The sequence below is a fragment of the Rhinolophus sinicus genome, linkage group LG05 (genome assembly GCF_036562045.2).
Source record: "Rhinolophus sinicus isolate RSC01 linkage group LG05, ASM3656204v1, whole genome shotgun sequence".
Classification (NCBI taxonomy): Eukaryota; Metazoa; Chordata; class Mammalia; order Chiroptera; family Rhinolophidae; genus Rhinolophus; species Rhinolophus sinicus.
Window position 1 is genome coordinate 140,246,137 of NC_133755.1, and position 26,671 is coordinate 140,272,807.

A 26,671-nucleotide genomic window follows, 5' to 3' on the forward strand; every position below is an offset into this window, starting at 1 on the left:
TAAAAGTTTTTACTTTAATTATATTATTAATCATGGTCATGTCACTACTGAACTCTGCTTATCCAAGATTAATATTAATTTTCTGGCTCCTTAGGGCCATTCACATAAATAGTTAATCTGATGACATAGTATAAGGACTAGAGCTGAAAGGTCACGTTGAATTAAGGCCAGAGTTAATACCCTGGCAAATGAGAGTCAAAGGCGAGTGGAAAGAACCCTGCAGATGAAACTGGTGTGCAGGAGAGAATGGAAGAGAAGCCAGACCTGTTTGTACCATGCAATGAAGATCTGAGAGATTTCTCTGCATTATAATAATAAATCTCCTTTTTATTAGAGCTTCTTTGAAAGGGCTTCTGTTCTCTGCAACTAAATGTTCCTGACTAGAAAATGGATTATAAAACATTTTGGAAAGGATTTAATGCTTGTGCTGAATCTTTAAAAAATGAATAGACAGGGCTTCCAGTCTAGATGGAGAAATAGGGAACGGATTTACCCTCCCGCCTAAAACTAAGAAAATAGAGAAATATAAGAAACAATGGTTTTCAGACATTGGACAATGGCTGGTATAGGAGAATAATCCCCAAGAGAAGGGAAACAAAGTGAGCCCCCCTCCAACAGCTCCTTTCTCAGAGAGTTTCCAAGAGGGGGAAGAAACCCAGGTGGAAACCAGCAATCTCCCTGAGTTGAGGAAATTGGGAGGTCAAGCTTGCTAGACTTTGCCTGGTAGACTACCCTCAGAGAGGAGAGAGTTCAGACAGGGTGGAACAGATCGCAAAAGAACCCCCTCAAATCTTCACTGAGTAATATCAGCATATGCTTGTAAATAATCTACCCGAAGCAGGAAAAGAATTAAAAGGAGCAGAGGGAACAATCCAGGGGCTCACACAGTGGCAGGAATAATTTGTGTTTCATTCAGAAAAGAAAAAAAATCTCATACTTCACAGCACATCAGGTAGAATAATTATACCTGATATTGCCTCAGCAGTGGAATACAATTAGCCCTAGACAACGTTTGCTCTGGTCCAACCTAACCAAGCATAAAAATAAGCATTGAAAGCATTAAACTATTCCCAAATAACTCAAACAGTGTCCCAAAATAAAACTCAGGAATATTTCTAGAAATACAGAAACATCCAGAACACAACAAGGTAAAATTCACAATGTCTGGCATCCAAATAAAAAATTATCAGGCATGTAAAGAAATAGGAAAATATGACCCATAGTAAGAGGGAAAAACAGCAATAGAAACAGGCCAAGAAATGATAGATATTAGAGTTAGCAAAGACATCAGATAGTTATTATAACTTCCGCATGTTGAAGTAGAGGAACACTTAAGCAGAGACACAGGCAATACAAGAATGTAAATCAAAATTTTCATCTCCTAAAAGATGAAAACTAAATGTTCGAGATGAAAAATACAATTGATGATGTTAATAGCACATCAGCAATGCCAGAATTAAAGATTAATGAACTTGAAAGCACAGCAATAGAAACTATCCAAAATGAAGCGCAGAAAGAAACAGTCCTGAAAAAAATGAACAAAACATTAGGAACCGACGTGACAACTTCAAACGGACTCATACATATGAGTCTACCAGTGGAGCATAAGTGCTCCAACTCCAAAAGAAAAACAACGTAGTAAAGTATGGGTTTAAAGCAGTACTCAAGAGCAAACTATTATAGATGATGGAGAGGAAGAAAGAAATGAGAAGAGCTGTGTGTTTGGACCATTAATCCAACAATGACAAAGAGCATAGCTAGAAACTTGCCTCTAAGAATGACATAATAAGGATCCAAACTAGGATGTGACAGTAGGAAGAGAGAGAATTCAAGGTATTTAAAAGGAAGAATAGGAACTAGTGATTAAGGGGAAGGAGAACCTAAGAGAAAAGGACAAGACCGAGTTTGAATCTCAGCTTCTCTACTTAGTGTGTGTGTGTATATATATATATATATATATAAATATTTACCATATTAGAAATTTAAACTGAGAAATATATAAAGTATTGACATTTTCATTCATTAAAAATAGACCTATTAGGGCCAGCCCGGTGGCTCGGGCGGTTGGGGCTCCATGCTCCTAACTCCGAGGGCTGCCGGTTCGATTCCCACATGGGCCAGTGGGCTCTCAACCACAGGGTTGCTGGTTTGGCTCCTCGAGTCCCGCAAGGGATGGTGGGCTGTGCCCCCGGCAACTAAGATTGAACACAGCACCTTTAGCTGAGCTCCGGGATGGCTCAGTTGGTTGGAGCGCATCCTCTCAACCACAAGGTTGCTTGTTTGATTCTTCGACTCCCGCAAGGGATGGTGGGCTGTGCCCTCTGCAATTAGCAACGGCAACTAGACCTGGAGCTGAGCTGCGCCCTCCATAACTAAGACTGAAAGGACAACAACTTGAGGCTGAACGGCACCCTCCGTGGCTAGGGTTGAAGGGACAACAACTTGACTTGGAGGAGAGGCCTGGAAGTGCACACTGTTCCCCAATAAAGTCCTGTTCCCCTTCCCCAATAAAATCTTTAAAAAAAAAAAATAGACCTATTGGATGATAACACCCTATTACTTGATAACACAAACACAGTTCACTTTGTTTTCCAAAAGAAAAAAAATTAGTGTGAAGATAGAAACTTTTTACGTTTTTGTAGATCTCTCTAATGCCTGGCTTAATAAAAGAAAGCTGAGTTCTCATACGTGCTTCTGCTCATTTTGTTGCTTATGTTGTTTTGGCTGGGAAAGTCAATCAACCAATGTGTGTTATGCAGAAACTAATACACCCAAGAAACCTGAGATAATACCTCTTGTGTAGAACAACTAAGTATAAAAAGGATACAGGATAGTATTTGTACTGCAAATCTTACGAGTGCTAAAGAGTGCAATGAGGTATTACCTATAAACTATCCTTATCAGCTCACAAGACAAAAAGCCAAAGAAACTTTAATTTGTTTATTAAATTTATCCCACATGAATTACAAGAACTCCAGAAAGGAAAGGGAATCATAAAGATCTCCCATATAAAATACTACAGATTCATATTTCTTCATGAAGATTAAGGAAATGCCCTGGGCCTGAGCTGGGAGTTTGGAAAGTGTCTCCCAAGGACACAGAGAAAAAGAGATGAAGGCCAAGTAGCGGAATCTCAAGAGGGGCAGGGGAGAGAACCAGTGCAGAGTTGTGTCTTGTCCTGAGTTCCTCACACATTTTTATACAGTCCGATGTACTGCAAGTTGAACCAATTAACATTTCAACTGGTTTTGTCACTCATATTTGTTGTACAAATTCATCCAACTTCTAGACTGTAAATTCCCCAACAAAGGGGGCATTCTCATTCATAATCTCCTTAACATCTGATTGACATAAGACCTGTGTTCACATTAGTAACTCAGAAAATGACTGAGAGAGCACTTACAAACACTTCCGACAGACCGGCTTAAATGTGAGAAGTGTGTTACCATAACAGCAGTTATCCCTAGGGAGATACCAACTATTACCTAGAAATTAAAGTCAGAAATTAAAATCCTAGGGCACAAAATGGCTCTGAAAGTCTACGCATATTTAAACCAAAGTTTTGACGAAATTCAAGCTTAAAAATTTCAGGAGGAAAACTTTATAAGGACACCTCAAAGCCAGAAAGATCTTGACCAAAATAATCTCCATTAATACTTTTAAAATGAGGTACCTCATAATAGTTTAGAATTTTGAATATTTTATACCACAACCTATTTAAAAACAGGGCATAGAACTTCTATAAGAAAACACAGAAACTATATAAGACTTTAGGTTAAAGATTTCTTAGTTCACAAAAAGCACGAATTATAAAGGAAAAAATAATAAATTAAACTATCACAAGTAAAAACTCTTATTCTTCAAAAGACACATTAGGAAAACAAAAAGACAAGTCATAGATTAGGAGAAAACATCTGCCAAACATCTGATAAAGAATGTACGTCCACAATAGATAAATAACCCTTTCAATTCAATAAGAAGGACAACAACTTAATTTTTTTTTTTAAGATTTGAACAGACACTTCACTAAAGATATGGGACCAGCAAATAGGCACATAAAAAGATGTTCAGGACCCTTAGTCCTTAGAAATGAAATTAAAACAGTAAGATATAACTACACTCCCACTAGAAAGGATACAATTTTAAAAAGACTAAACTTCAACCAAATGTTGATGAGGGTATGGAGAAAGTAGACTGCCCATACCCTGCTGGAGGTAATGCAAAATGGTACAGCTACTTTGGAAAAGAGTTTGGTGGTTTCTTATAAATTTACCATATGACCCAGCAATCCCACTCGTAAGTATTTAGAAGAGAAATGAAAATATATATTCACACAAAGACTTAAACATGAGTACTCACAACAGCTTTATTCATAATATCCCAAACTGTAAACAACCCAAACGTCCATCTCCTAGTGACTGGTATGTCCGTACAATGGAATATGACTCTACAATATGAAGGACACACTGCTGAGACATGCAACATGGATAAAGACACAAAGGTCTACATACTGTATGATTCCATTTATGTGACATTACAAAAAGTCAAAACTATACGGGGTTTGCCCGAAAATAAGACCTGGCCGGACAATCAGCTCTAATGCGTCTTTTGAAGCAAAAATTAATATAAGACCCGGTCTTGTTTTACTATCATGTAAGACCAGGTATAATACAATACAATATAATAGTGGGTCTTATATTAATTTTTGTTCCAAAAGATGCATTCGAGCTGACTGTCCAGCTAGGTCTTATTTTCGGGGAAACACGGTAGTAATTACAGTCAAGCAGATCAGTGGTTGCTGGCGGTGGGATGGGAGGTTTGACTAAAAAGGGCACAAGGAAACTTTTTAGGGTGATAGAAATGTTCTGTATGTCATGATTGTGGCGGTAGCGGTTAACTGGCTATGTACATTTGTCAAAACCCATGTACATACACATTGTTCTATCCCATTTCATAAAAGGGACTTGAGCATCTGAGGAGTTTGGTATAATCCCCTTTGTATATCAAGGGACAACTTAAGTTTTTTGGGAGTCAAAAGTTACGTGCAGATTTTTGACTGCATGGGGGTGGGGGGCGGTGCCCCTTCACTGTTCAAGGATCTGCTGTGATTGTATACTTAAAATTAGTCAATTTTGTTGTATGTAAATTATACCTCAATAAAACTAATTTAAAAATACAGTGGAATTAATGTATTATCTTCCCTTCATCTTACCTGTCACTCACGAGGATTTATCAACCCCTGACAGAAAAATGGCAGTAGGTGGCAAAGTAGAGATGTGGAGATCATTGTCAAGAAAGAACAGGAAACTGAGAGGAATAATGCAGTCATAAGGAGGAACAACAGGCCATTCTTATTAGATTTTAACCATTCCAATAATGAGAACATTCTGCTTCTAAAACAGACCTTGACCACTACAAAATGTCATGCTTTGTCAAAATAGTATTTCTTACATTGTGTTGTAAGGGCTATCTACATCGGAAGCATCCCAAATCTTCTCTACAGACACTCTAGGTGAAAAGTCCCCAAACCTACCTTTTAAATTGTTCACAAAGAAATTATTTTGCAAACTGAGAGACCACTGTACTGGAAGGAGTACTCATGTGCATGTAAACACACAGACATCAGCTGGGTTTGCAATGGCTCCAGGTCAATATATTGAATAGCACATATGCTTTCCTTGCAGGAGCACAGAATCATCGCTACTTCATGGAGGTGTAAGGGGCTCAACTGAGCTCATCTACAAAAACCACTTAGGACAGTTCCAAGGTACTCAATGTTGTATCACTTGCTAATCATCCTGTACTTGAGTAGGAAGACAATTCTAAGCAGAGAAAAAAAGACCCTTTGACCTTAAAAAGTTTGAAGTTCCATGATGCCACATTGCTTCTGCTTCACCACTATACATTAGTTAGTAGCAGGTGACAGACACTTACATTTTAATTACTATTTGTAACATCACAATATTTAAGTATGTGATTTTTAAAGGTGTATGCTATGTTTCCCTAATTACTTTATAAATTCTGTTCATTTGTTATAGAATTTCCTATGGGCTTTCTCTGTACACTTCACTTAATTTCAAACACCTTTAAAATCCAGTACTACAATGTCCAAAAAACCCACAAATTATCAATGAAACGAAACAATGTTAGAAACTGTACAGAACAAAGCTGAGTGAATAGGTCAAGGTCTTTACCTTCATGAAGTTTTTGTTTTTTAATTGTGCTAAAATATACATTACATGAAATTTACCATTAACTCTTTTTGAGTATACAATTCGGTAGCATTACATACATTCACATTGCTGTGCAACCATTACCACCATCCATCTCTAGAACATTTCCATCATTCGAAGATGAAACTCTGTACCCATTAAATAATAAATCCCCATTTCCCCCAGCCCGATAACCACAAATCTACTTTCTCTACGAATTTGACTCCAAGGTACCTCATATAATTGGAATCATACAATAATTGTCCTTTCACTGTGAGTTTTTTCCACTGATTTTTATTCCATGTCTAAGCACCAAGCACTGAAGACACACAGACTGACAGCACACCAATCTGCCCTCATGGAACTTACACTCTAAAGAGGGAAGTCAGACAAGTAAGAAACAAAACTTGCAAGTTAATGTGGTAACTGCTCTAACAGAAGTACAAAGTGCAATGGTGGCACTGAGGACTGATTCTAAGGAAAGTCAGGATAGCTACACAATGGAAGTGATGTCTCAGGACAATTCTGAAAAATGAGGAAGTCACCGAATAGACATGGTCATTCCATCCAGAGGAACAGCATACATGCATCTTTTCATTCATCAAACATTTAATGAGGGACAACATTATGTCAGGCACTACACATCTAGAACAGCCAGAGTTCCTGCTTTCCTTAAGCTAAAAGATAATGCAGAGCCATGAAAAATGCATTTGAGCAAAAGCAAGCAGTTCAGACTAAAGAGCAAAATGCTTCGGGAGGAAGATGATGAGGTTGGAAATTCATGCAGGTGTCAGACTGCGGAAAAGCTTTATGTCGTCCTGAGTTTTACTTTATATGATAGGCCAGTTTGAGAACTTTAGAATATATAAGAATCATTGGTGATACCTGCTGTAAGTACACATTCCTAGCACAAACCCAAAGTGTTGATTTCACATGTCAGGGGTGGACTACAGGAACGTGTATTTTTAATGAGTACCCCAGGTGATTCTAAAGCAGATATATCCATGGACTACTTTTTAGGAAATCCTCTGTAGAATGTAGGAATCTAATGATGGCTTCACATGGGAGAATAATGTGAACAGATTATATGTTTTGGTGTATTAATTCTTTTCCCTAATTATAAAGTAATACATGTTTTTATTTAAAAGAGACAGGATGTGAAGTACAGCATAGGAAATATAGCCAATGGTATTTTAACAGCTACTCGTATATAAGATGTCAGAGGAGTAGTAGACTTGGGGGGGGGGGGTATTACTTCATTAGGGGTGTAAATGTCTAGTCATTATATTGTTTTGTACACCTGAGACTAATATAAAAAATAAATAAATATACATTCACTAATGCCCTGAAAAAAATAAGATACAAAAGAGCACAAAAAGAAAACACTACTTATATCTACCACTTAGAGATAAATACTTCACATTCTGGCATACTTTACTTTTATCTTTGTTTACATATACATTTTTAAATAGAAGAATCACATTGTACAAATTATTTTGAAGCCTATTTTCCTCACTTAAGTCATGCAAGTGAGCATTTCCTCTTTTTATTATTTAGTAAGATTTCTGATGACTGCATTGCGGACCATATGTACCATATAGATGTAACTACCCCCTCATTTTTGAAACTTTAGTTTATTAGCACCTATTGTCCTGTACCATTGTCAATATGCCAACATTTGGGTAAGTCTGAGTTTTAGAACGATCACTCTACGGCTATTCTAAGCGCTGAATTTGGAAAGAGATGTAGAGGTATGGTGAGAGGCTATTATGATGGTCCAAGCAAAAATAATGAGATCTAAATTAAAGTAGTAACAATGGAAACAGAGAATGAATTAAAGTCCACAAACTACATGTAAGGATGTTTCATCTGTTTTAAGATTATATTCAAAGAAATAATTCCTCTTCTTTTCTTCAATAAATATTTACCAAAGTCCTACAATGTAGCAAAGAATAATTATTGAGAAAAACATATTTGAAAAACATTCCTTTTCACTTTTCTCTGTATATGTGTATTTGTAGGATCAGGGTTCCAATTGCATTTAAGTAATTTAGAGCCTTCCTTTTTATCAGAGGAAAAACAATTCCCTGTTCTGGATCTACAATTACAAACGTAGAGCCAGGAAGTCACAGTTGTCAACAGAAGCTTGACTCTGTTCTTGGGCGTACGCTGGGAATGTAGTGGGAATTTCACACACTAAAAAAGAACTGCCCAGGACCAGGTTTACTTCAATTTTTAAAAAGAATCTGTACGTACTGGGGTTTTCCACCAAATAAGCAAATGCTTCATGCATTTGGCTTCTCGTCCTTTTACGTGGCTAATCTCCAGTATCAACAGGGAGATGTCCCCATTTCAAAACCTGCCAGCTACTGAAACATGGGTCACACAAAACACTTCTTTTCTCTATGTGAAAAAGTATAATTATCATGACAAGGTATCTTACTAGGTAAAGCTGAGCTCACATAAAAATGCTTACAATAAACCAGTTTGACCTAAACAACTTTTTAAAAGATACCAATACCCATTCCACAATACTAAGCTTCAGAATTCAAATGCAAGTATTTTTTATGATTAAACTTTGAGACACTTGAATCAGACATATCCAAATACTCTTTATTTAGTAAACCTAACACATCTCAACTGATGTAAATGAGAAAAATTGGAAGCATGTCTTGCTTTCCTTTTGAGATAACATTCCTTTTTATTCACCTGGCATATAATTTAAAAAACAAGCTAGCTACATCTTATTTATCATGTTTGGTAATTTAAGGCATATATAGTCAAAAAATATATATGTGTGTGTGTGTGTGTATATATGTATGTATATATATGTATATATATGTATATACACACACACACACACACACACATATATATATATATATATATATATATATATATATATAAATAGCTCCAAAAGGATAAAAGTAAACAATATATTGATAAGGGATATAAGCATATAAGATAAAACTGTAAAGAAAAGCAAGTAAATGATTAAACAAAATTAGGAACCAAAATTAGATAGGAAAGGAGGAGGCAATCAGAGACAGCAAAGATATTTGTAATGTTCCATTTCTTATCCTGGGTAATAGATAGATGTTTGTTATATTATTCCTTAATCTATACATATTATAAATACTCTCATATTTATTATATGTTATAGTTTCAAATTCTTATGAAGAACAAGTAATGAATACAGATTCACTCAGCAAATATTACAAACCAAAAAAATAAAAAATAACATCATGAAATAGAGGTACAAAACCCCGTTAGGCCTAACCAGACATTGAGACTCACAAGACCCAAACAAGCCAAACTAGGCACTAGTTATATTTAGCAGGATATAACATGAAACAACAGGCCAGCAAGGCAGTATGAGGTAGTTACTCTTCAGCGAGAGTCATCACAGCAAATTCAGGGGATAATCTCTTTGGCACCCCCAGGTGGCAGGTCAAGTGCAAGACACTGCGATTACAAAGATGGGAGGAGGAGCTGCCCTAGCTTAGAAGTACCAAATAGCTACCAGTATCTCCAGTCCCATAGACACAGCTTCCTCAGCCTCAAAGCAGAACTTGCTCAGTTATAAGAGTTATCACACTCAGGGAAGCCCAGAGCTATAGAATCCCACCAGTATTTATGATTCATTCGCAGTCCTCCCACTCCATATTTTGATTTGGTTTTTTTTTGTTCCCTCAAAGCCTATATGTAATTTACTAATCATGAGTGATTTTTACCAAAGGGAACACACTAGGTGACACAACTGACATTCTATCTTTATCAGGTTTCCAGGTGAATAAAATAGGAAGTTAACCCAAGGCCAAACTTGTCCAGAGAAAAGGAAAGCTAATATTACTAACTCTACTCACAACAGGGAGATTTAATTTAGAATGGTTTTAACAAACATCTATTAATATATTTCATTAAATCTAAGATGCCAATAATTGTAAGACATCATTAATTTCTGCACTACTAAGAAAGAAAAAAATGCTGCTAGACTGTAAGATACACCCAATTACTGAGAGATAAAAATGGGAGGGAATTGTACTTCTTAGGATCACTGAAAACAGAATAAGCCTTCTCCCAATGTTTCAGGAAAATATTTTTAACATATACAACCCTATTCTCTATTTTTGGAGAAACAGTCTGCTCCAAAATAAACCAGCTGCCTACTAAAAACTTTCTAAGATGTCTAAGGTTGTATTCTCTTAATACCTCTCTTTATCTATTCTAAAAAAAAACAACTCCCAGTTTCAAGATTAACTGATGGGGCACAACTCTCCATCCTGGATGTTAAATTAGCTTCCACCATTAATGAAATCACCAAAAGTCCTAAGGTAATAAGGGCTTTTACCTGGAGACTTTCCTGTAATGCTCTGATAAAAACAAACAAACACCACACTGTCTCAGGTTATCCAGGAATAAATCCATTCCCACAGGACAGAGACTGTAGACAGTGTAGTGAGAACAGGGGAAAAAACTCTTAAACCTCAATCCAGAAGTGGCACAAGAGATGAATGTTTTCATCTAAGTAGGGTGCATACAATGATTAGCTTTGTATATCTGGGAGGGCAATTCTATCAGTTTATGAGTGGAAAATGAAGACAACTAAATGGACTTTCCATACTGTGCCTACTGGCAAAACACCAGAAATGGATAAACAGCCTGTTGTTCATAGATGGACGAGCATGGGACACATACGAACATTCAGCCTCTTGTTCATAAATGGATAAGCATGGGACTTATATGAGCATTAATAGATAAAACATCTTAAAATGCCAATGAAAACAATCTGGGTAAGTTACACTGGGAAATAAAAGAAATGTAGAAAGTATCTGCTGTGTGTTCTCACTAAGATACAAGAGAAAAAAAGAATCAATATTGTAGAAAAACACATCAGTAATGAAGATGAAAATGAAAATGTTCACCAAAAATATGAAAGGACAAAGTTAAAAATAAAAGGGAAGACAATGACATCATCAAAATGGCGGCGTGAAGTGAGCCTCTGTAAAGCTGCCCTGGAATTTACAACTAATCGAACAACAATAACTTCACAAAGGACTCCCTGCACAGCAGACAGGCAAGACGAAGAGTCCCACTACTGAACTCAACTAAAGGTGGGCAAATTGCGCGAGCGGGGGAGGAGGGAAGGGAGAAGTGTGGAGACAGAGCCGAGCCGGTACAGGATGCAGACCTAGCTCAGTGCTCCGAGCTCGCTGCTTCCCGGAACCACCGCAGCTGCGGGAGAGGGAAGAACTCGGACTACTAGGGCTCCGCTTATGGCCCACAGGGCTGAGGGGGTAGCATATAACACGGCTGAACCCAATGCTCACAGCAGAGACCTTGGAGAAAAGACTGAGGGAAGAAGGCTGAAAACGGTGGTTTAAGCCCTCACTGCCGAGCAGAGAACAGAAGCCTTAGGCACTGAGACTAGCCGCCCCCTCCCACCCCTCCCAGAGCTCGCCCCGCCCCCACCTGCCCGGTGCTAGAAGCGGAACAGTAGCAGTGTCAGATCAAAAGAACAGAATATTTGCTGTTCTGAGAACTGTGGACTGCAGACACAGATTCGGAGCCCAACTAGTTCCGGCAAAGGGGAGGGAGCTGTGGAAACAGGACCGGCTGTGGTGGTGGTCGCCGCCATTGCTCTGGGCCACCTCTCACAACTTACCCCGCCCCTGGCCCCACCTATCTGGCAGATCCCTGCAGGAGTAAACAGAGCTGCTGAAACATACCGGCTCTGAATCTGGTGCAGGAAGAGCTTTGGAACTTCAAAAGCTCTCCACATCCGCCCCCATAGAGGCCCCACCCTATGACCCAGGCAGACTGTTCACATGGAGAAGCCTGAATTCCAGGGAATCCCCTCATTGTGTGAGAAGCCAGAATAGTGCAGAAAAAACATAACACTACAGTGTGTGAGACTAAAAGGCTGCAGTCAGAGAGAAAATAAAACATTCTACACCTATTGGAAAACAAAAGAAAGATCTCTTTCTATCAACCTGTTGCAGAACCCATTCCTGTAGATGTCTAGGAAGAGAAATAATAAATCAGTAATTGCCATGAATAACCAACGTAACAAGACAGCTCAGGAAGAAAAGGATAAGTCTCCAGAAAATGAACTTAAAGACATGGAAATATGTGACTTAAATAACAGAGAATTCAAGATTGCAGTTCTTAAAAAACTCAACGAGATGCAAGAAAACACAGACAGGCAGTTTAATGTACTCAAAAACACAATCAAAGAACAAAATGAACATTTTACCAAACAATTTTTTTAAAGGAACCAAATAGAATTTCTGGAGATGAAGAACTCAATAAAAGAAATGAAGAATGAAATAGCCAGCTTAGGTAGTAGAGTTGACCAGATGGAGAAAAGAATCAGTGACATCAAAGACAGAAATCTGGAAATGACATGGATGGAAGAAGAAAGAGACTTGAGACTTAAAAGAAATGAAAGAACTCTACAAGAACTTTCTGACTCCACCAGAAAGAGCAATATAAGAATAATGGGCATACCAAAAGGAGAAGAAAGAGAGAAGAGAACAGAGAATATATTCAAACAAATTGTTGATGAGAACTTCCCAAACTTGTGGACAGAACTGGATCCTTGAATCCAAGAAGCAAATAGAACACCTAATTACCTCAATCCCAACAGGCCTTCTCCAAGGCACATTGTATTGAAGCTGTCAAAATTAACAACAAAGAAAGAATCCTCAAGGCAGCCAGGGAAAAGAAGACGGTAACCGACAAGGGAAAGCCCATTAGATTATCATCAGATTTTTCAGCAGAAACTCTATAAGCCAAGAGGGAGTGGAATCAAATATTCAAACTATTGAAAGAGAGAAATTATGAGCCAAGAATAATATATCCAACAAAGACACATCCTTTAGATACGAAGGAATAAAGACTTTTCCAGACATACAGAAACTGAGGGAATTTTCTAACACACAACCTGCACTACAAAAAATACTGAAAGAGGCTATTTGACCAGCATAAATAGGGATAATCTGTGGCAACCAAAACATAAAAGGTGGGAGACTAAAGGCCTGAACCGTAATATGGGAATGGAGAAAGTAAGCGTGCTGAAGAAAATAGAATACTCTAAATATGAAACTTTCTTTTACATAAACTTAATGGTAACCACACACTAAAAATCCAGAACTGAAATATATAATGTAATAAAAGAAGAAACAGAGGGAAACATCATAGAATACCACCACACAGAAATAACAGACAACAATGAAAAGACAAAGAAACAATGGAGACACAGTCTTACCAGAAAACCAAAGATAGAGTGATAGGAAATCCTCATATATCAATAATCACCCTAAATGTAAATGGACTAAAGTCACCAATAAAAAGGCACAGAGTAGCAGATTGGATCAAAAAACTAAACCCAACAAAATATGCTGCCTCCAAGAGGCACATCTCAGCTACAAGGACAAGCATAGACTCAAAGTGAAAGAGTGGAAATTGACACTCCAAGCAAATGGTACACAGAGAAAATCAGGTGTAGTCATACTGATATGAGATGAAACAGACTTCAGGATAAAAAAAAAGTAACAAGAGACAAAGATGGACATTTCATAATGATAAATGGGAGTATATAATAAGAAGAAATAACAGTCATCAATATTTATGCCCCCAATCAGGGAGCACCAAAATATACCAAGCAAGTACTAACAGAACTAAAGGGAGAAATTGACCAAAACACAATTATAGTAGGGGACCTAAATACATCATTGACAGCTATGGATAGATCATCCAAACAGAAAATAAAGCAATAGCAGCCCTAAATGACACATTAGACGAAGTGGACATAATTGACATGTATAGAGCACTTCATTCTAAAACATCAGACTATACATTCTTTTCTAGTGTACATGGAACATTCTCAAGGATAGACCATATATTGGGACATAAAACTAGCCTCAGAAAATTTAAGAAGATTGAAATCATACCAATCATAGTCTCTGATCACAAGGTTTTGAAATTGGGTATCAACTGCAAAATGAAAGCAGGAAAAACCACAAATATGTGGAAATTAAACAACATACTTTTAAAGAACGACCTGGTCAAAGAAGAAATAAGAGGAGAGATCAAAAGATACATAGAAACAAATGAGAACGAAAATACATCCTACCAAAATTTTTAGGATGCAGCGAAAGCAGTTTTAAGAGGGAAATTTATACCATTACAGGCCTATCTCAAGAAACAAGAAAAATCCCAGATAAATAACCTCACGTTACACCTTAAATAACTAGAAAAAGAAGAACAAATGAAACCCAAGGTCAGCAGAAGAAAGGAAATAACAAAAATCAGAGTAGAACTAAATGAAATAGAGAAAAAGACAATAGAAAAAAATAATGTGACAAAGAGCTAGTTCTTTGAAAAGATTAATAAAATTGACAAACCCTTGGCTAGACTCACTAAGATAAAAAGAAAAAACACACTAATAAGCAAAATCAGAAATGAAAGAGGGGAAGTCATCACAGATGCCACAGAAATACAAAGGATCATCCAAAATACTATGAAGGACTGTATGCCACCAAATTCAATAACCTAGAAGACATGGACAAGTTCTCAAAAACATATAGCCTTCCTAGGCTGAAACATGAAGAACTGGAAAATCTAAACAGACTGATCACCAGTAAGGAAATTGAATCAGTCATCTGAAACCTTCCCAAAAGCAAAAGTCCAGGACCAGATGGCTTCACTAGTGAATTCTACCAAACCTTCAAAGAGGATCTAATACGTGTCCTACTCAAAATTCTTCCAAAAAACTGAAGAAGAGACAGTACTCCCTAACTCATTTTACGAGGCCAACATTACCCTGATACCAAAACCTGGTAAAGATAACACACACAAAAAAAAACTACAGACCAGTATCTCTGATGAACACAGATGCAAGAATCCTAAACAAAATTCTAGCAAATCGAATGCAACAATGTATTAAAAAGATTATTCATCACGACCAAGTGGGGTTCATTCCAGGGAACAAGGATGGTTCAACATCCGCAAATCCATCAATGTGATACATTACATGGACAAAATAAAGGACAAAAATCATATGATTATATCAATTGATGCAGAAAAAGCATTTGACAAGATACAACATCCATTTATGATTAAAACACTTAACAAGACAAATAATAACAAGTGTTGGAGAGGCTGTGGAGAAAAAGGAACCCTCATACACTGTTGGTGGGAATGCAGACTGGTGCAGCTGCTATGGAAGGCAGTGTGGAGGTTCCTCAAAAATTAATAATAGAATTACCATATGACCCAGCAATCCCTCTCTTGGGTATCTACCAAAAAAACCTGAAAACACTTATCCATAAAGATATAAGTGCTCCGATGTTCACTGCAGCTTTATTCACAGTGGCCAAGACATGGAAACAGCCAAAGTGTCCTTCGATAGATGATGGGATAAAGATGTGGTATAGATACACAATGGAATACTACTCTGTCATAGGAAAAGATGAAATAGTGCCATTTGTGACAACACGGATGGATCTTGAGATTATTATGCTAAGCGAAGTAAGTCAGACAGAAAAACTCAAAAAGCGTATGATTTCACTGATGTGTGGGATAAAAAACTGAAAGCAACAAAGGAACAAGACAAAGAAACAAAACTCACAGGCACAGACAATAGTTTAGTATTTACCAGAAGGTAAGGGGGTAAGAGGGTGGTAGAAGAGGGTAAACAGGGTCAAATATATGGTGATGAAAGGAAAACTGACTCTGGGTGGTGAATATACAATATGATATATAGATGATGTGTTACAGAACTGTACACTTGAAATCTATGTAATTTTACTAACCACTGTCACCCCAATAAATTTTAATTAAAAAAACAAAACAGGAATAATAATTTTGACATGGGACAAGTAGGATTCAAGAAAAGAATTAATGGGTCTCTAGATTGATGAAAGATACCTATGGTGATATTCAAATGTAGTCAGTGAACTATTAGGGTGGTGCAAAAGTAATTGCGGTTTTTGCAATTATTTTTAACCTTTTAAATCACAATTACTTTTGCACCAACCTAATAGCTGTAATAGGTCTGCAACTAGACAAGTATAAAACTTGAAAGTATTTAGAAAGTCTTATAGCAATCTGACTGGAGAAAACTATACCTGTTTAATATAATAATAAAAAAGGGAACTTATATTTCGCTTATTGGTTTTCTTGTTTCATTTTTCTAGTAATTACTTTTAATGTATTTTAAAGAAGTATCAGACAAAAATTGATTCTTCACCACAAATAGTTTGAAGAACACCTCAATAACTTTGAAAAATTAAAACTATGTAAAGTATGGCAAAAACTATTATTTCAACCATTCCCTTCTTAAATCACTTAAGGATTCCTGGTTGTTTTCTTTCTTTTTTTTCTTTTTTTGATGCTGACAGGTAAAATTACATATGAAGAAAGGGTCTGTCAATTTTAAAGACTTCTGAGAAGTACATTAAATTACTCAAAACATTCTAATCTGTCCAAGCCTCACAATTTTCTGATCTCTTTTTTTCAGAGAAGTCGAAGTGTTTCATCATGTCAAATGCTGTACAGATCACAGATGCCTCTGCTACCCTCTTCCTAGCTCACTACCATCTTACTATGTTTTATAGAATATTACTGGGGCAGTGGGTAGCATTATTGCTTTCTAAAACATTGCTTTCTCTTTCTCTTTCTTCTATGGGGCTCACTGGGTAAATAAAGACTAGCCTAATCTAGCCACCCTAATATAGCTACACGGTTGATTAGGTAAAGGCTGGCTGAATCGGTAGAGGGTTATAGATGAGTTAGAGCATTTCTGGAGCCACTACCACTATATGTGTTGTATGACGCAAAGCAGCATTATTAACAATTTATTCTAAGTGACAAAGTATTTTCCACAGTCCTCCAAAGGATGATGCTACTTCTTGGACTGTGTCAAAAGGAGTGGTCTCATGACAGAACTAAACCTAGAAGAGAAAAAAGTAAATCAAAGATAGTATCCCTTGGAAACTGTTCCTTTTAAGCCACAGAGTTTTAAAAGATAAATTCTCTAAATAAGACGTGATAAAGTCAGGATCTTTTTCTTCCATTCCCATGCCTAATATTTAAATCTAACTTCAACTAACCGTGATCTGAAAGCCTCATTTAAGATATAAAGGCTCTTTGTAATGTAAGTTTTTTAAATAAAAGGTATTTACCATAAGAATAAACAAAATGGGGAAAAATGTTGCAACTCAATTCACAGAGCCAGACCAATTTTTCTAATATATGAAGAGCTCCTTGGAATTAATAAGCAAAAGACCAAGACTGGCAATAGGAAAATGGGTTAAAGTAGTACAGTGAAAAGAAAACACAAATGACTTTCAAGCATATGAAAACACTCATTCTCACTTACAATATATAAGAAATGCAAATTAAAACTACACTGAGACCCACGTTTTTATCTGTTAAACTGGCAAAGGTCAAAAAATATAAGAATATAATCTTGATGCAGACATGAAAAAAGTCTCATTGCTGGTGGGAGTACAGATCAAAACAACCTTGTATTAGTTTTTCTCACTTGTTGAAATCCTTATAAGACATTTTAAAAATGTAGAACACAAGAGATACTCAACCTGGTATGGGCTGTTGGTCATTTTTAAAAAACTGGTATAACTTTCTGCTTTTATAGAATTCTGTCCATATAACAACGCAGGTAGGTAGGCAAGTTTAAGAAACTTGGGTAATGAACACAGCAGTCTTGCTCCATCTGCTGCTCACTTCATATCTTACTGTGCACTTAGTGGGTGCTCAGCAGATATTTGTTGAGTTTATGGGGCCAGGAATGACGCTCAAGGATGATGAGAATGGAATAAAACGAGAACAGCAAATTAACTAAATTTACCTGAATTGTTGAATAAATTGCTTACATAAACACTATACTTTTTCAAGATCAGGGCACCATCACAATGACAAATGTTTTCCTGAAAAATGAATCAGCCAGCAACAATGGTATAGTAAATTGCTGCAATAATAACCCCATAATGAGTCAAACACTCAGGAAACCCCTCCCACTCTGACTCTGGGAGGGGCCATGTGACTTGCTTGGGCCCGTAGTACAACAAAAAATACATGGTGCTTGCCTTCACTTGCTGCTCCTGTAAACCCTACTACTGCCTCCAGATGAAGGACAGCCTGCTAAAGACACATGGCCCACCACTGCCCCCGCCAACAGCCAGTACCAATATCCAGACATATGAGTGAAGCCATGGTAGACGAATTAGCTTCCAGCTGACTGCAGCCACAAAAGCCAACCCAGCAGAAGCAGAGCTTAACTGAGCCAAGCCCAGAATCATGAGTAACAAATGGTTATTGTTTTACACCACTAAGTTTTGGAGACATTTGTTATATAAAAACTGATACAAGTGGGGGAGGGGAATAGAATTAGTGGTCAAGGAAAATTTTTGCTTTACCTGTTTGTTTTTCAAATTTCACAATGAGAATATATTCGTATAGTAGTCTAAACTAATTAAAATATTTTATATCAAACTGATATTACAGTAAAGTCCTACTATCATCTTATAAACACATATACATAAAACGAAATAATTTAGTCCAAATGGGAACATGAATTTGAGAGGAGACATTAATATTGCTCAGAAAAAAATGGGTCAGTACAGAGTACCATGGTATATCATCTCCAAAAAAAGTAGTAAGAATACATTCATGGTCATTGTCACATCTCAATAATGGCTACTATCAAATTCTGGAAGTGTTAAGAGACATATACACTTCATATTGCTCCTCTGCTTCTTCTGTTTAGGCAGGTAATGACCTAATGCTGAATAACTTTGGGCAAAAGTAAATTAACCTCTCATGCCTCATTTCCTCAACTGTAAAATGGGGATAATAGTACCTATTTTATAGAGTTGTTATGATGATTAAATCACTTAGAAGAGGGCACATAGTAAGGGCTCAATAAATGGTTTACCACCTCTGTTAGTAAAATGATGTAAAATTAAGGTCTTTTAACTAACTTGTGGCTTCTATTTTAAAAATCACATCAACCAAGGTGTGATCCATCAAAATTAATTTGAAAATCTTTCTAATGACTACATGAAAAAAAATGGAAAGACACAATTACCAAAAAACAACACAAATTAATACCTGGAAATATATGTAGAAAAAACATGGTGAAGAGAACTGAAACTCCAGGCAATAATGAATTCATTTGGTCCGCATCACACAATCCTAAATAGGTTTAAAAACCACTAGCTTCAATTTTTGTGCATGTTACAAATTCACAAAAGGCAAAAACAATAAGAGAGCAATAAATCCTACTGTTATCTTTACTGTGACCTCTGGTGCACACACTTTCAACACGTTCTACCATCATGTAAAATAAAAAGGGAGGGAGAATACTGAAAGCTTTGGAAAATAAGGCTCTTTCACAAGAAATTACACTCAACCTAATCTGCAGCACTGAAAAACTATAGTTACTCCTTGATCAATGGTTTAGCACTGCCCTTTTGCAAAGCAAGATTGGTCTGGACACTTTTGTGTCTCTATATACACACATCAACAGTTTAAAAAGAAAACTCGGGCCTGGGTGAGGTACTTACAAAAAATTGTCAATTTTTTTAAAAAGTTTTTTAAACAGGTAATTACATAGCCTATAAAGGCATGTGTGTCAGTGGCCAACTGTAAAACGTCTTTGTACCACAATGTGCAGGTATTTTAGTTTGTCCTATTGTGAGGAATGAATAAATGCTACAAAAATTCAATTTTTCATTTTAATTTTATAATGCTTACTATATACAGAAGTAATGTGGCAGAGTCTGGCATTGGGTAAAGTAACACTTATGTTACTGTAGTATATCAAACATTTACTGGGAATTGTGTTTAATCATTATAATCCAATGAGGTAGAAATTTACTCATTTTACAGAGGAGGAAATTAAGGCTCAGAGAAGTAAAATAACTTGCCCAGTGTCACTCAGCAATAGACAGCAGTGTGGAGAGTATTGAGGGGTACAGGAGGCACGTGAGGGTAGTGCCATGGGAGTTAGTCCTACAGACAAACACAACACTTCGTGTATTAAAGCCCTTTATCAGTAATGTGAAGGGCGCTATGGGAAACCAAAGGGGTCATCTTTTTTTAGGAACGGGCAAAGGAGTCACAGAAGGCTTTCAAGAGGTTGATATCTCAGTTGTCACTTTAAGGATGAGTAGGATTTATCAACTTCAATGCCAAGGCTCACCCCCACCCCCCTCGTCCCCAATATATTAACCAAAATAAATTACTTACTTGAAATTGAGAAAAACAATTTTGAGAGAAATCTTCCTCAGATATATTATTCCATAGTTTTAAAACAAATAATATGATGACAGTTTAATTTTTAAGTTGCTTTTATGTGGCTTGTCTTGGTTTTTATTCTGAAATGAAATTTAGATTAGTCATTTTCTTGTTCTGAGAAACTAGGAGTATGCGAACATGTTTTAACTTCACATTTTTTCACATATCAACATGTATTCTTACAAAGTCTTTCATTTCATCATTTCAAACAAAACCTAATTTAATATATAAATCACTTTGAAGTGTAAATATATATGCAGAATAAGATATTTTTTAATTCTGGTTATACTTCCTTGGTATATGTAATAAATGGAAGAAAAATAGAAAACTCTTGGTATACTGTTATATATTACACAAGCATTTTTGAGGTAACACGCTTTCTTTTGTTTTTTGAATCATTTATATAATAAATGCTCTTGCAACCCCAAAAAATTTAAAAACTGCCCCGAAGGAAAATTGACCTCAAATTCTTAGTATTTCCCACAACTATCATCTAAAAAGAAAACAGAATTGGACAAAAAAGAAAAACCCTAAATTTTCCAATGACAATTATGACCCTTTTTTCTCAGAATTTACTTTGCTAGGCGTATATTCAATTTCTGCTGCAGAAAACAGTCCAGTTTGCCAGTACTAATTAAGCAACAAAACATTTTTCATTAAAAATATTAAATGTTTAAAAATCTAGAGAACTGGAAGAAACACAGGTCATCATCTAGAAAACTTAAAGGAATGACCCCCCACAACCCCCACCCCCAAAACATAACAAAACACCACCCATACACCAAAAGGTTAAATAGACTGTTATTAAGAGGATTTTACTTATAATTCTTTTATTGTCTCAAAAATGCATCCATGTTATTGTTGGACAGTAGAGTTTGTTGTTTTTTTAACCGCCTAAGACACCTACTCCTGCCTTATGTATCTTACCTGGAAACTATAAATTAACACAATTTTACCCAAAGTTTACTGTACCTTAACTCCTATTATTTTCTCTCTTATTTAGTATTACTGTGGTATTAAAATGGCAGCCAGGTACCAAAGTGACATATACCATACCTTATCTTATATTTTAATAAGTGTCTAAGTATTTCTTTAAAATATGTGGGGTAATGGTAACATATTTTGAAACCTATTTAATCTCAACCTACTTAAACATGAATCATTTTTCACTCATATTTTTAATTGAACAAATTCTAATCCAATCAATAGCAAGACAAGAGAAAATGTAATTATAGCACCAGAGGAACTTGAAAGGTCTCCTGATACAGTCCCTTTTTCTTTGGAAAAATTTATACATACAATTCTAGTATCAATTTTTGTTTTTATCTCTCCCAAATTCCTCTTGCTATAATCTAACCTTTATTATTATTTTTTAAAGGAGATAGCTACAATAATCATAAAACAAATCCTACTATTACCTATTGTATAGGAAGATCTTAAGCGCTATTGGACACTGTAGGCCCTCAAAGATTTCTAAGCTCCGTACATGCAATTTCTAAAATAATCCTCTAAAGTTCCGTATGTTCGTCTTTCAGTTATATCAATGCCTTCCTCCAATTTTCCCTCAGGTTTGGGAGGCCTGTGTGAGGCAGTGCAAGCTGAAAGTTAGGATCCCCAGTTTTCAGACCCAGCCCCACAGCAACCAACTATAGGGCACTGGGCTAATCTGTGAGGTTACGTATCTAGATTTCAATTTTCTTTACATAAAATGAGAGGATTTGACCAGAACACTGTTTCTTAACCTTTTTCACACTGTAAATAATATTTGTTCAGCACACTAGCCAACAGGAGGGCATCTGGAGGCATCGACATAGTGGTTGGTGAAAATTTTTTTACATTTTCTTTATATAATTATAGGAAAAAAAACTAAAGTTTGTAATAATATAAATGAATTTCAAATCCAACCTTTTCCACATCAGGAACAATATCACAAAATAATACTGCTTCATTTTTGCAGAGCGCACATGCACCATTAGGCAGTCACCTCGCAGCAAGCTAAATGGCACAACAGACACACGTCGCTAGGGGGATCCAATACAGGAGAACACAGAGATGCAGGCCAAGAGCCGGGCACCCCCTGGGCTACATCCCTGCTATACAAGATTCACTGATGTCCTCTCATCATCAGTGGGCTGCGCGAAGCGCTGGGTGACATGCTCCTCGGGCACCGGAACACAGACTCCAGTAGTAACTCCAAAGTAGATTCCAAGAAGTAAAGTACTTTTTAAAATGCATTTGAAACGCTAAAAGGAGCAGTAACTGCTAGTTGTTGCTCACCATGCTGTCTGCTAACAAGAACCCCACAACAGCCTTCCTTCTGGCCCCACTCCATTAGAGTCACCCTCCAGCAAGACATCTAACATCAACTGGAAGCTCGGAATTAGAAGACCGATAGCAAAACCGAAAATTAAACAGTAAAGCAGTAACCATGTAACAATTGTTTACAACTACCACTGCCTTTTATTTTCGTTCTTCCTTACCAGTTCCTGCAAACACAACATAGCTTAAAAAATTAAGCTAGAATAACTATTGTGGTAAAGAATGTTCAAAAATTACCAAACAGTATACTAAAAATAATTTAGTCTCCCACCTTTGTCCTCTAGGCCACCAGTTCCCCTCACTATTACCAAACTCTCATGTACCCTTCCAGAAAAAAATAAAAAAAAGAAAAGAAAAGAAATATATATATATATAAAATATATATATTTATATGTAAATATATACACTACATACATTTTTTAAATCACACAAATGGCAACATATTATACATGGAGTCTTGTGTCTGGCTTTTTTTCTCTTAATGTATCTTTAGAGATGGCATCATGGCATCAGTGTTGCCTCATCATTTTTTTAGGAATACTGCCTAGTATTCCATTGAACAGATATACCATCATTTACTTACCCACTCCAATACTGATTTATGTTTAGGTTGTTTCCAATCTTTTGCAATAATAAATAATGCTGCCGCAAATATTCTTACATGTTCATTTGACACACATATAAAATCTTTTAGAGGATAAAATTCTTGAATGAAATTGCTAGTTCAAAATATATGTACATTTTTAATTTTGAAAATGATTTCCAAATTGCTTTTCATAGAAAATGAACACTTTACAAGTATATTCCCACCAGCAATGTATGAGAATGACCATTACCACTATTTACCACCCTCCCCAAGTTATACTATGTGATAAGTAATAAATGGTATGCTGTAGCTTTAATTTACATCTTCATTATAAATAAAATTGCACATCTTTTTATATGAATTCTCTTTGCTTATTTTTTCTACTGGACTATTTTCTAGGAGCTCTTTGTATATTAGAGGAAATTAATCCTCTGTGAAAAGTGTACATATAAGATTTCTCCTTTAACTTTGTTTATAGTTTTTTTCCTCTATACAGAATTTTATTTGTATGTTGTAAAATTAAGCAATCTGGCTTTGGTTCTGTTTCATACTTTGAAAGGCCTTCACCATTCCTAGACTATATTAGAATAATTATCTTACCTTTTTTGCTTGTTTGTTTTCTTATTTAAATCTTCTGACACATTTGGAAGCCAACTTTTATTTTTCCAGATGACTAAACTGACCATCTCAACATTGTTTAATAATTCTTCTTTTCCCTACTAATAAGTAACGGCAGTAGCACCCATTATCATATACTAAGTTCTTATATATATCTGAGTCCATTTCTGGTCTCTGCTCTGTTTTGTTGCTGTCATGTGCCAAAACCACACTACTTTTCAAAACATTTTAAAATTAAAATCAGTTTACATACAAATGGGTATAATAAAACCAGAAATTACTGGCTTGCTTTAATATAAGAATCATTTTGCAGTTCCTGAATTGAATTTATATAATCAAGTTCAATACCATCATCACGCAATTATTCATTTTGGTTGATACTTATTTTGGAGCTCAAGATGAACCTCAAGTCTTTTTACTGTATTTCTGAGCCATATCTAAAAAGCCGATTGTTCCTTAACTTTTTACATGGTGAGTTTTTGTTTTTTTTTCAAATTATAAAATCAATATATGTTCTCTGTAGAAAATCTGAAAAATACAAAACACACCTGTCAGAGATAAACAACCTTTATATTTTGGTATATTTTTCTGTATATTTAATAAATGACTATTTTATAAACTGATTTTTTTCACATAATATATTGACAGCATTTTCCCATATTTAATATTCTTCTAAAATATCATTTTAATGATATCAATTTTACTATGTGAATATGCCCAACTTATGTAACCATTTCCCAGTTGTTGGACATTTGGGGTTGTTCTCTGTGATGACTATCATCTGTTGATTCATTCTTGCAACACACGTTTATGTTTCAAGCACTACAGTAAGTACTGGCTCTATAATGGTGAGCAAAAATGAACATAACCAGCATTTATGGAGGTTATTGGGAAAAACAAATGTTAATCTCCAACATACATAAAATAACAATGATAGCAAGTGTTATGAAGGAGAGTTTATGGAGTTTTCAGAGTCTATGATAGGGAAGGCTTCCCTGAGGAAAGATAAATCAAAGTTCAGGTGAAGAAAAAGGCAAAACATTCTAGGCAGAGGGAACAGCAGGTACAAAGGCCTCATTGTGGGAGGGAGCATGGCAAGAATAAGGGACTGAAATAAGGCCAATATGGCTGGAACACAGAGCAAGGCAAGAAGAACACGGCTCAAGCCATGACTAGACAGAAAAGTAGGGGCCAGACTATGCAAGACCTTGTAAGACATGTAGATGCCACCACACAAGACATGTAGCTTTGTCCTTATCCTAAATGCAATGGAAAGCTACTGAAGCATATCAAGTGGTAGGGTGATATAATTTGGTTTGTATTTGAAAAGATCCCTCTCATTACAGTGTAGAAAACAGATTAGAAAGGAACAAAGTGGCTTGGGGTAGGCCAAGATTAGGAGGCTACTGTTGCAAATGTATCAAAAAATGCTAGTAGTTTAGACTAGGGTGGTGATGATTAATGAAAAGAAGTAGATGGATTCAAAAGATAATCAGATTTTGCCAAAAGATTTACATTCATAGATTAAAATCCCTAAAACTGGAATTATTGGGTCAAAAAAGAACATTTTAAGGACTCTGATAATGCATTGCCAAGCTGCCCTGCCAAGAGCAGTTTTCTTTTCTTTTGTGAATTACCTTGTATCTGTTCCTCTATCAGAATTTTAAAATTCTTTTAAAATTCCTTTAAAATGACTTAATCCATACTTCCTTCATGAAGCCTTCCCTGGCTCCCCTTTTCACCACCTAGGTGGTCACTGAACATGTCCTTTGAGGCCTGGCTCTTACACACATTTCTATTATACTTAATTCAAACTACGTTTGACTTATGTTTATACGTCTATCATCCCTACCACACTGGGAGTTTCTGGAAGGTAAAAAATTCTTCGTAACAACCGCACCTAAACAACAGCTCATTATTGCATAGAAAGTTCTCATTAAGTGTTCACTGAATGAATGGAATCACATATTACCAGATTCTACTGTGTCCACAGATTTAAAAGGGCTCCAGCTTAAGCTTCTGATTTACTGACTATCATTTTAAATCAAATATAATACAGAAAGCTAAAAAAATTTTCTACCCAGAACTTCAAATACCTACTAAAGTGATTAACTCCGTTCATGGTAGATCACTAAATCTCAGTAGTGCTCCTGAAAAATCTAATTATATCAAATAGGTATTATGTAATGTTAAAATATTTTTAATGGTTTAACAAAAAAGGATATGAACAAACAAGACTTTTATTAGAGAAATTATTTGTAATCTGAGTTGTTAAATGTCTTCAAAATTATACTCATCTCAAACTTATTTAATAACCCACAAATTTACCAAAAAAGGTTAAGCAACTACATAATTTTATAAAGCGTTTCAGAATTCTCAATTTCTTATGTGGAAATATGCGATTTCATGTTTTACAGTTAGTATCTAGAACAGCCTACTAAAATTTTCACTAGCTGGAGAGAGAGAGGGGACTGGCAGAGTTCCCTACCGTAATCTTAAAGACAAGCAGCTCCCTCTATAGTCTGTTTGGCCTACTTTGTTTAATTACTCGCTTTGTGAACATCTCACTCACACTCTTCTATTTACTCCTACTCTGCATCTCAGCAGGGAA

At 36.0% G+C, this 26,671-nt stretch overlaps 1 protein-coding gene across 5 annotated transcripts in view; it reads right to left on the reverse strand.

Annotated features, from left to right (window-relative positions):
- REV3L (REV3 like, DNA directed polymerase zeta catalytic subunit) overlaps positions 1-26,671 on the reverse strand; it is a 153,539-nt gene that overhangs the window by 122,203 nt on the left and 4,665 nt on the right. For 2 of the 5 annotated variants that reach the window (XM_019734942.2, XM_019734940.2), the window contains exon 2: positions 20,490-20,617. The exons of 2 other annotated variants lie outside the window; for them this stretch is intronic. The gene's annotated coding sequence lies outside the window, so the exon portion shown is untranslated. Of the gene's footprint in view, positions 1-17,818; positions 17,991-20,489; positions 20,618-26,671 lie in introns of those variants that run through there. One more of the 5 variants, XM_074333450.1, reaches the window with a different exon arrangement.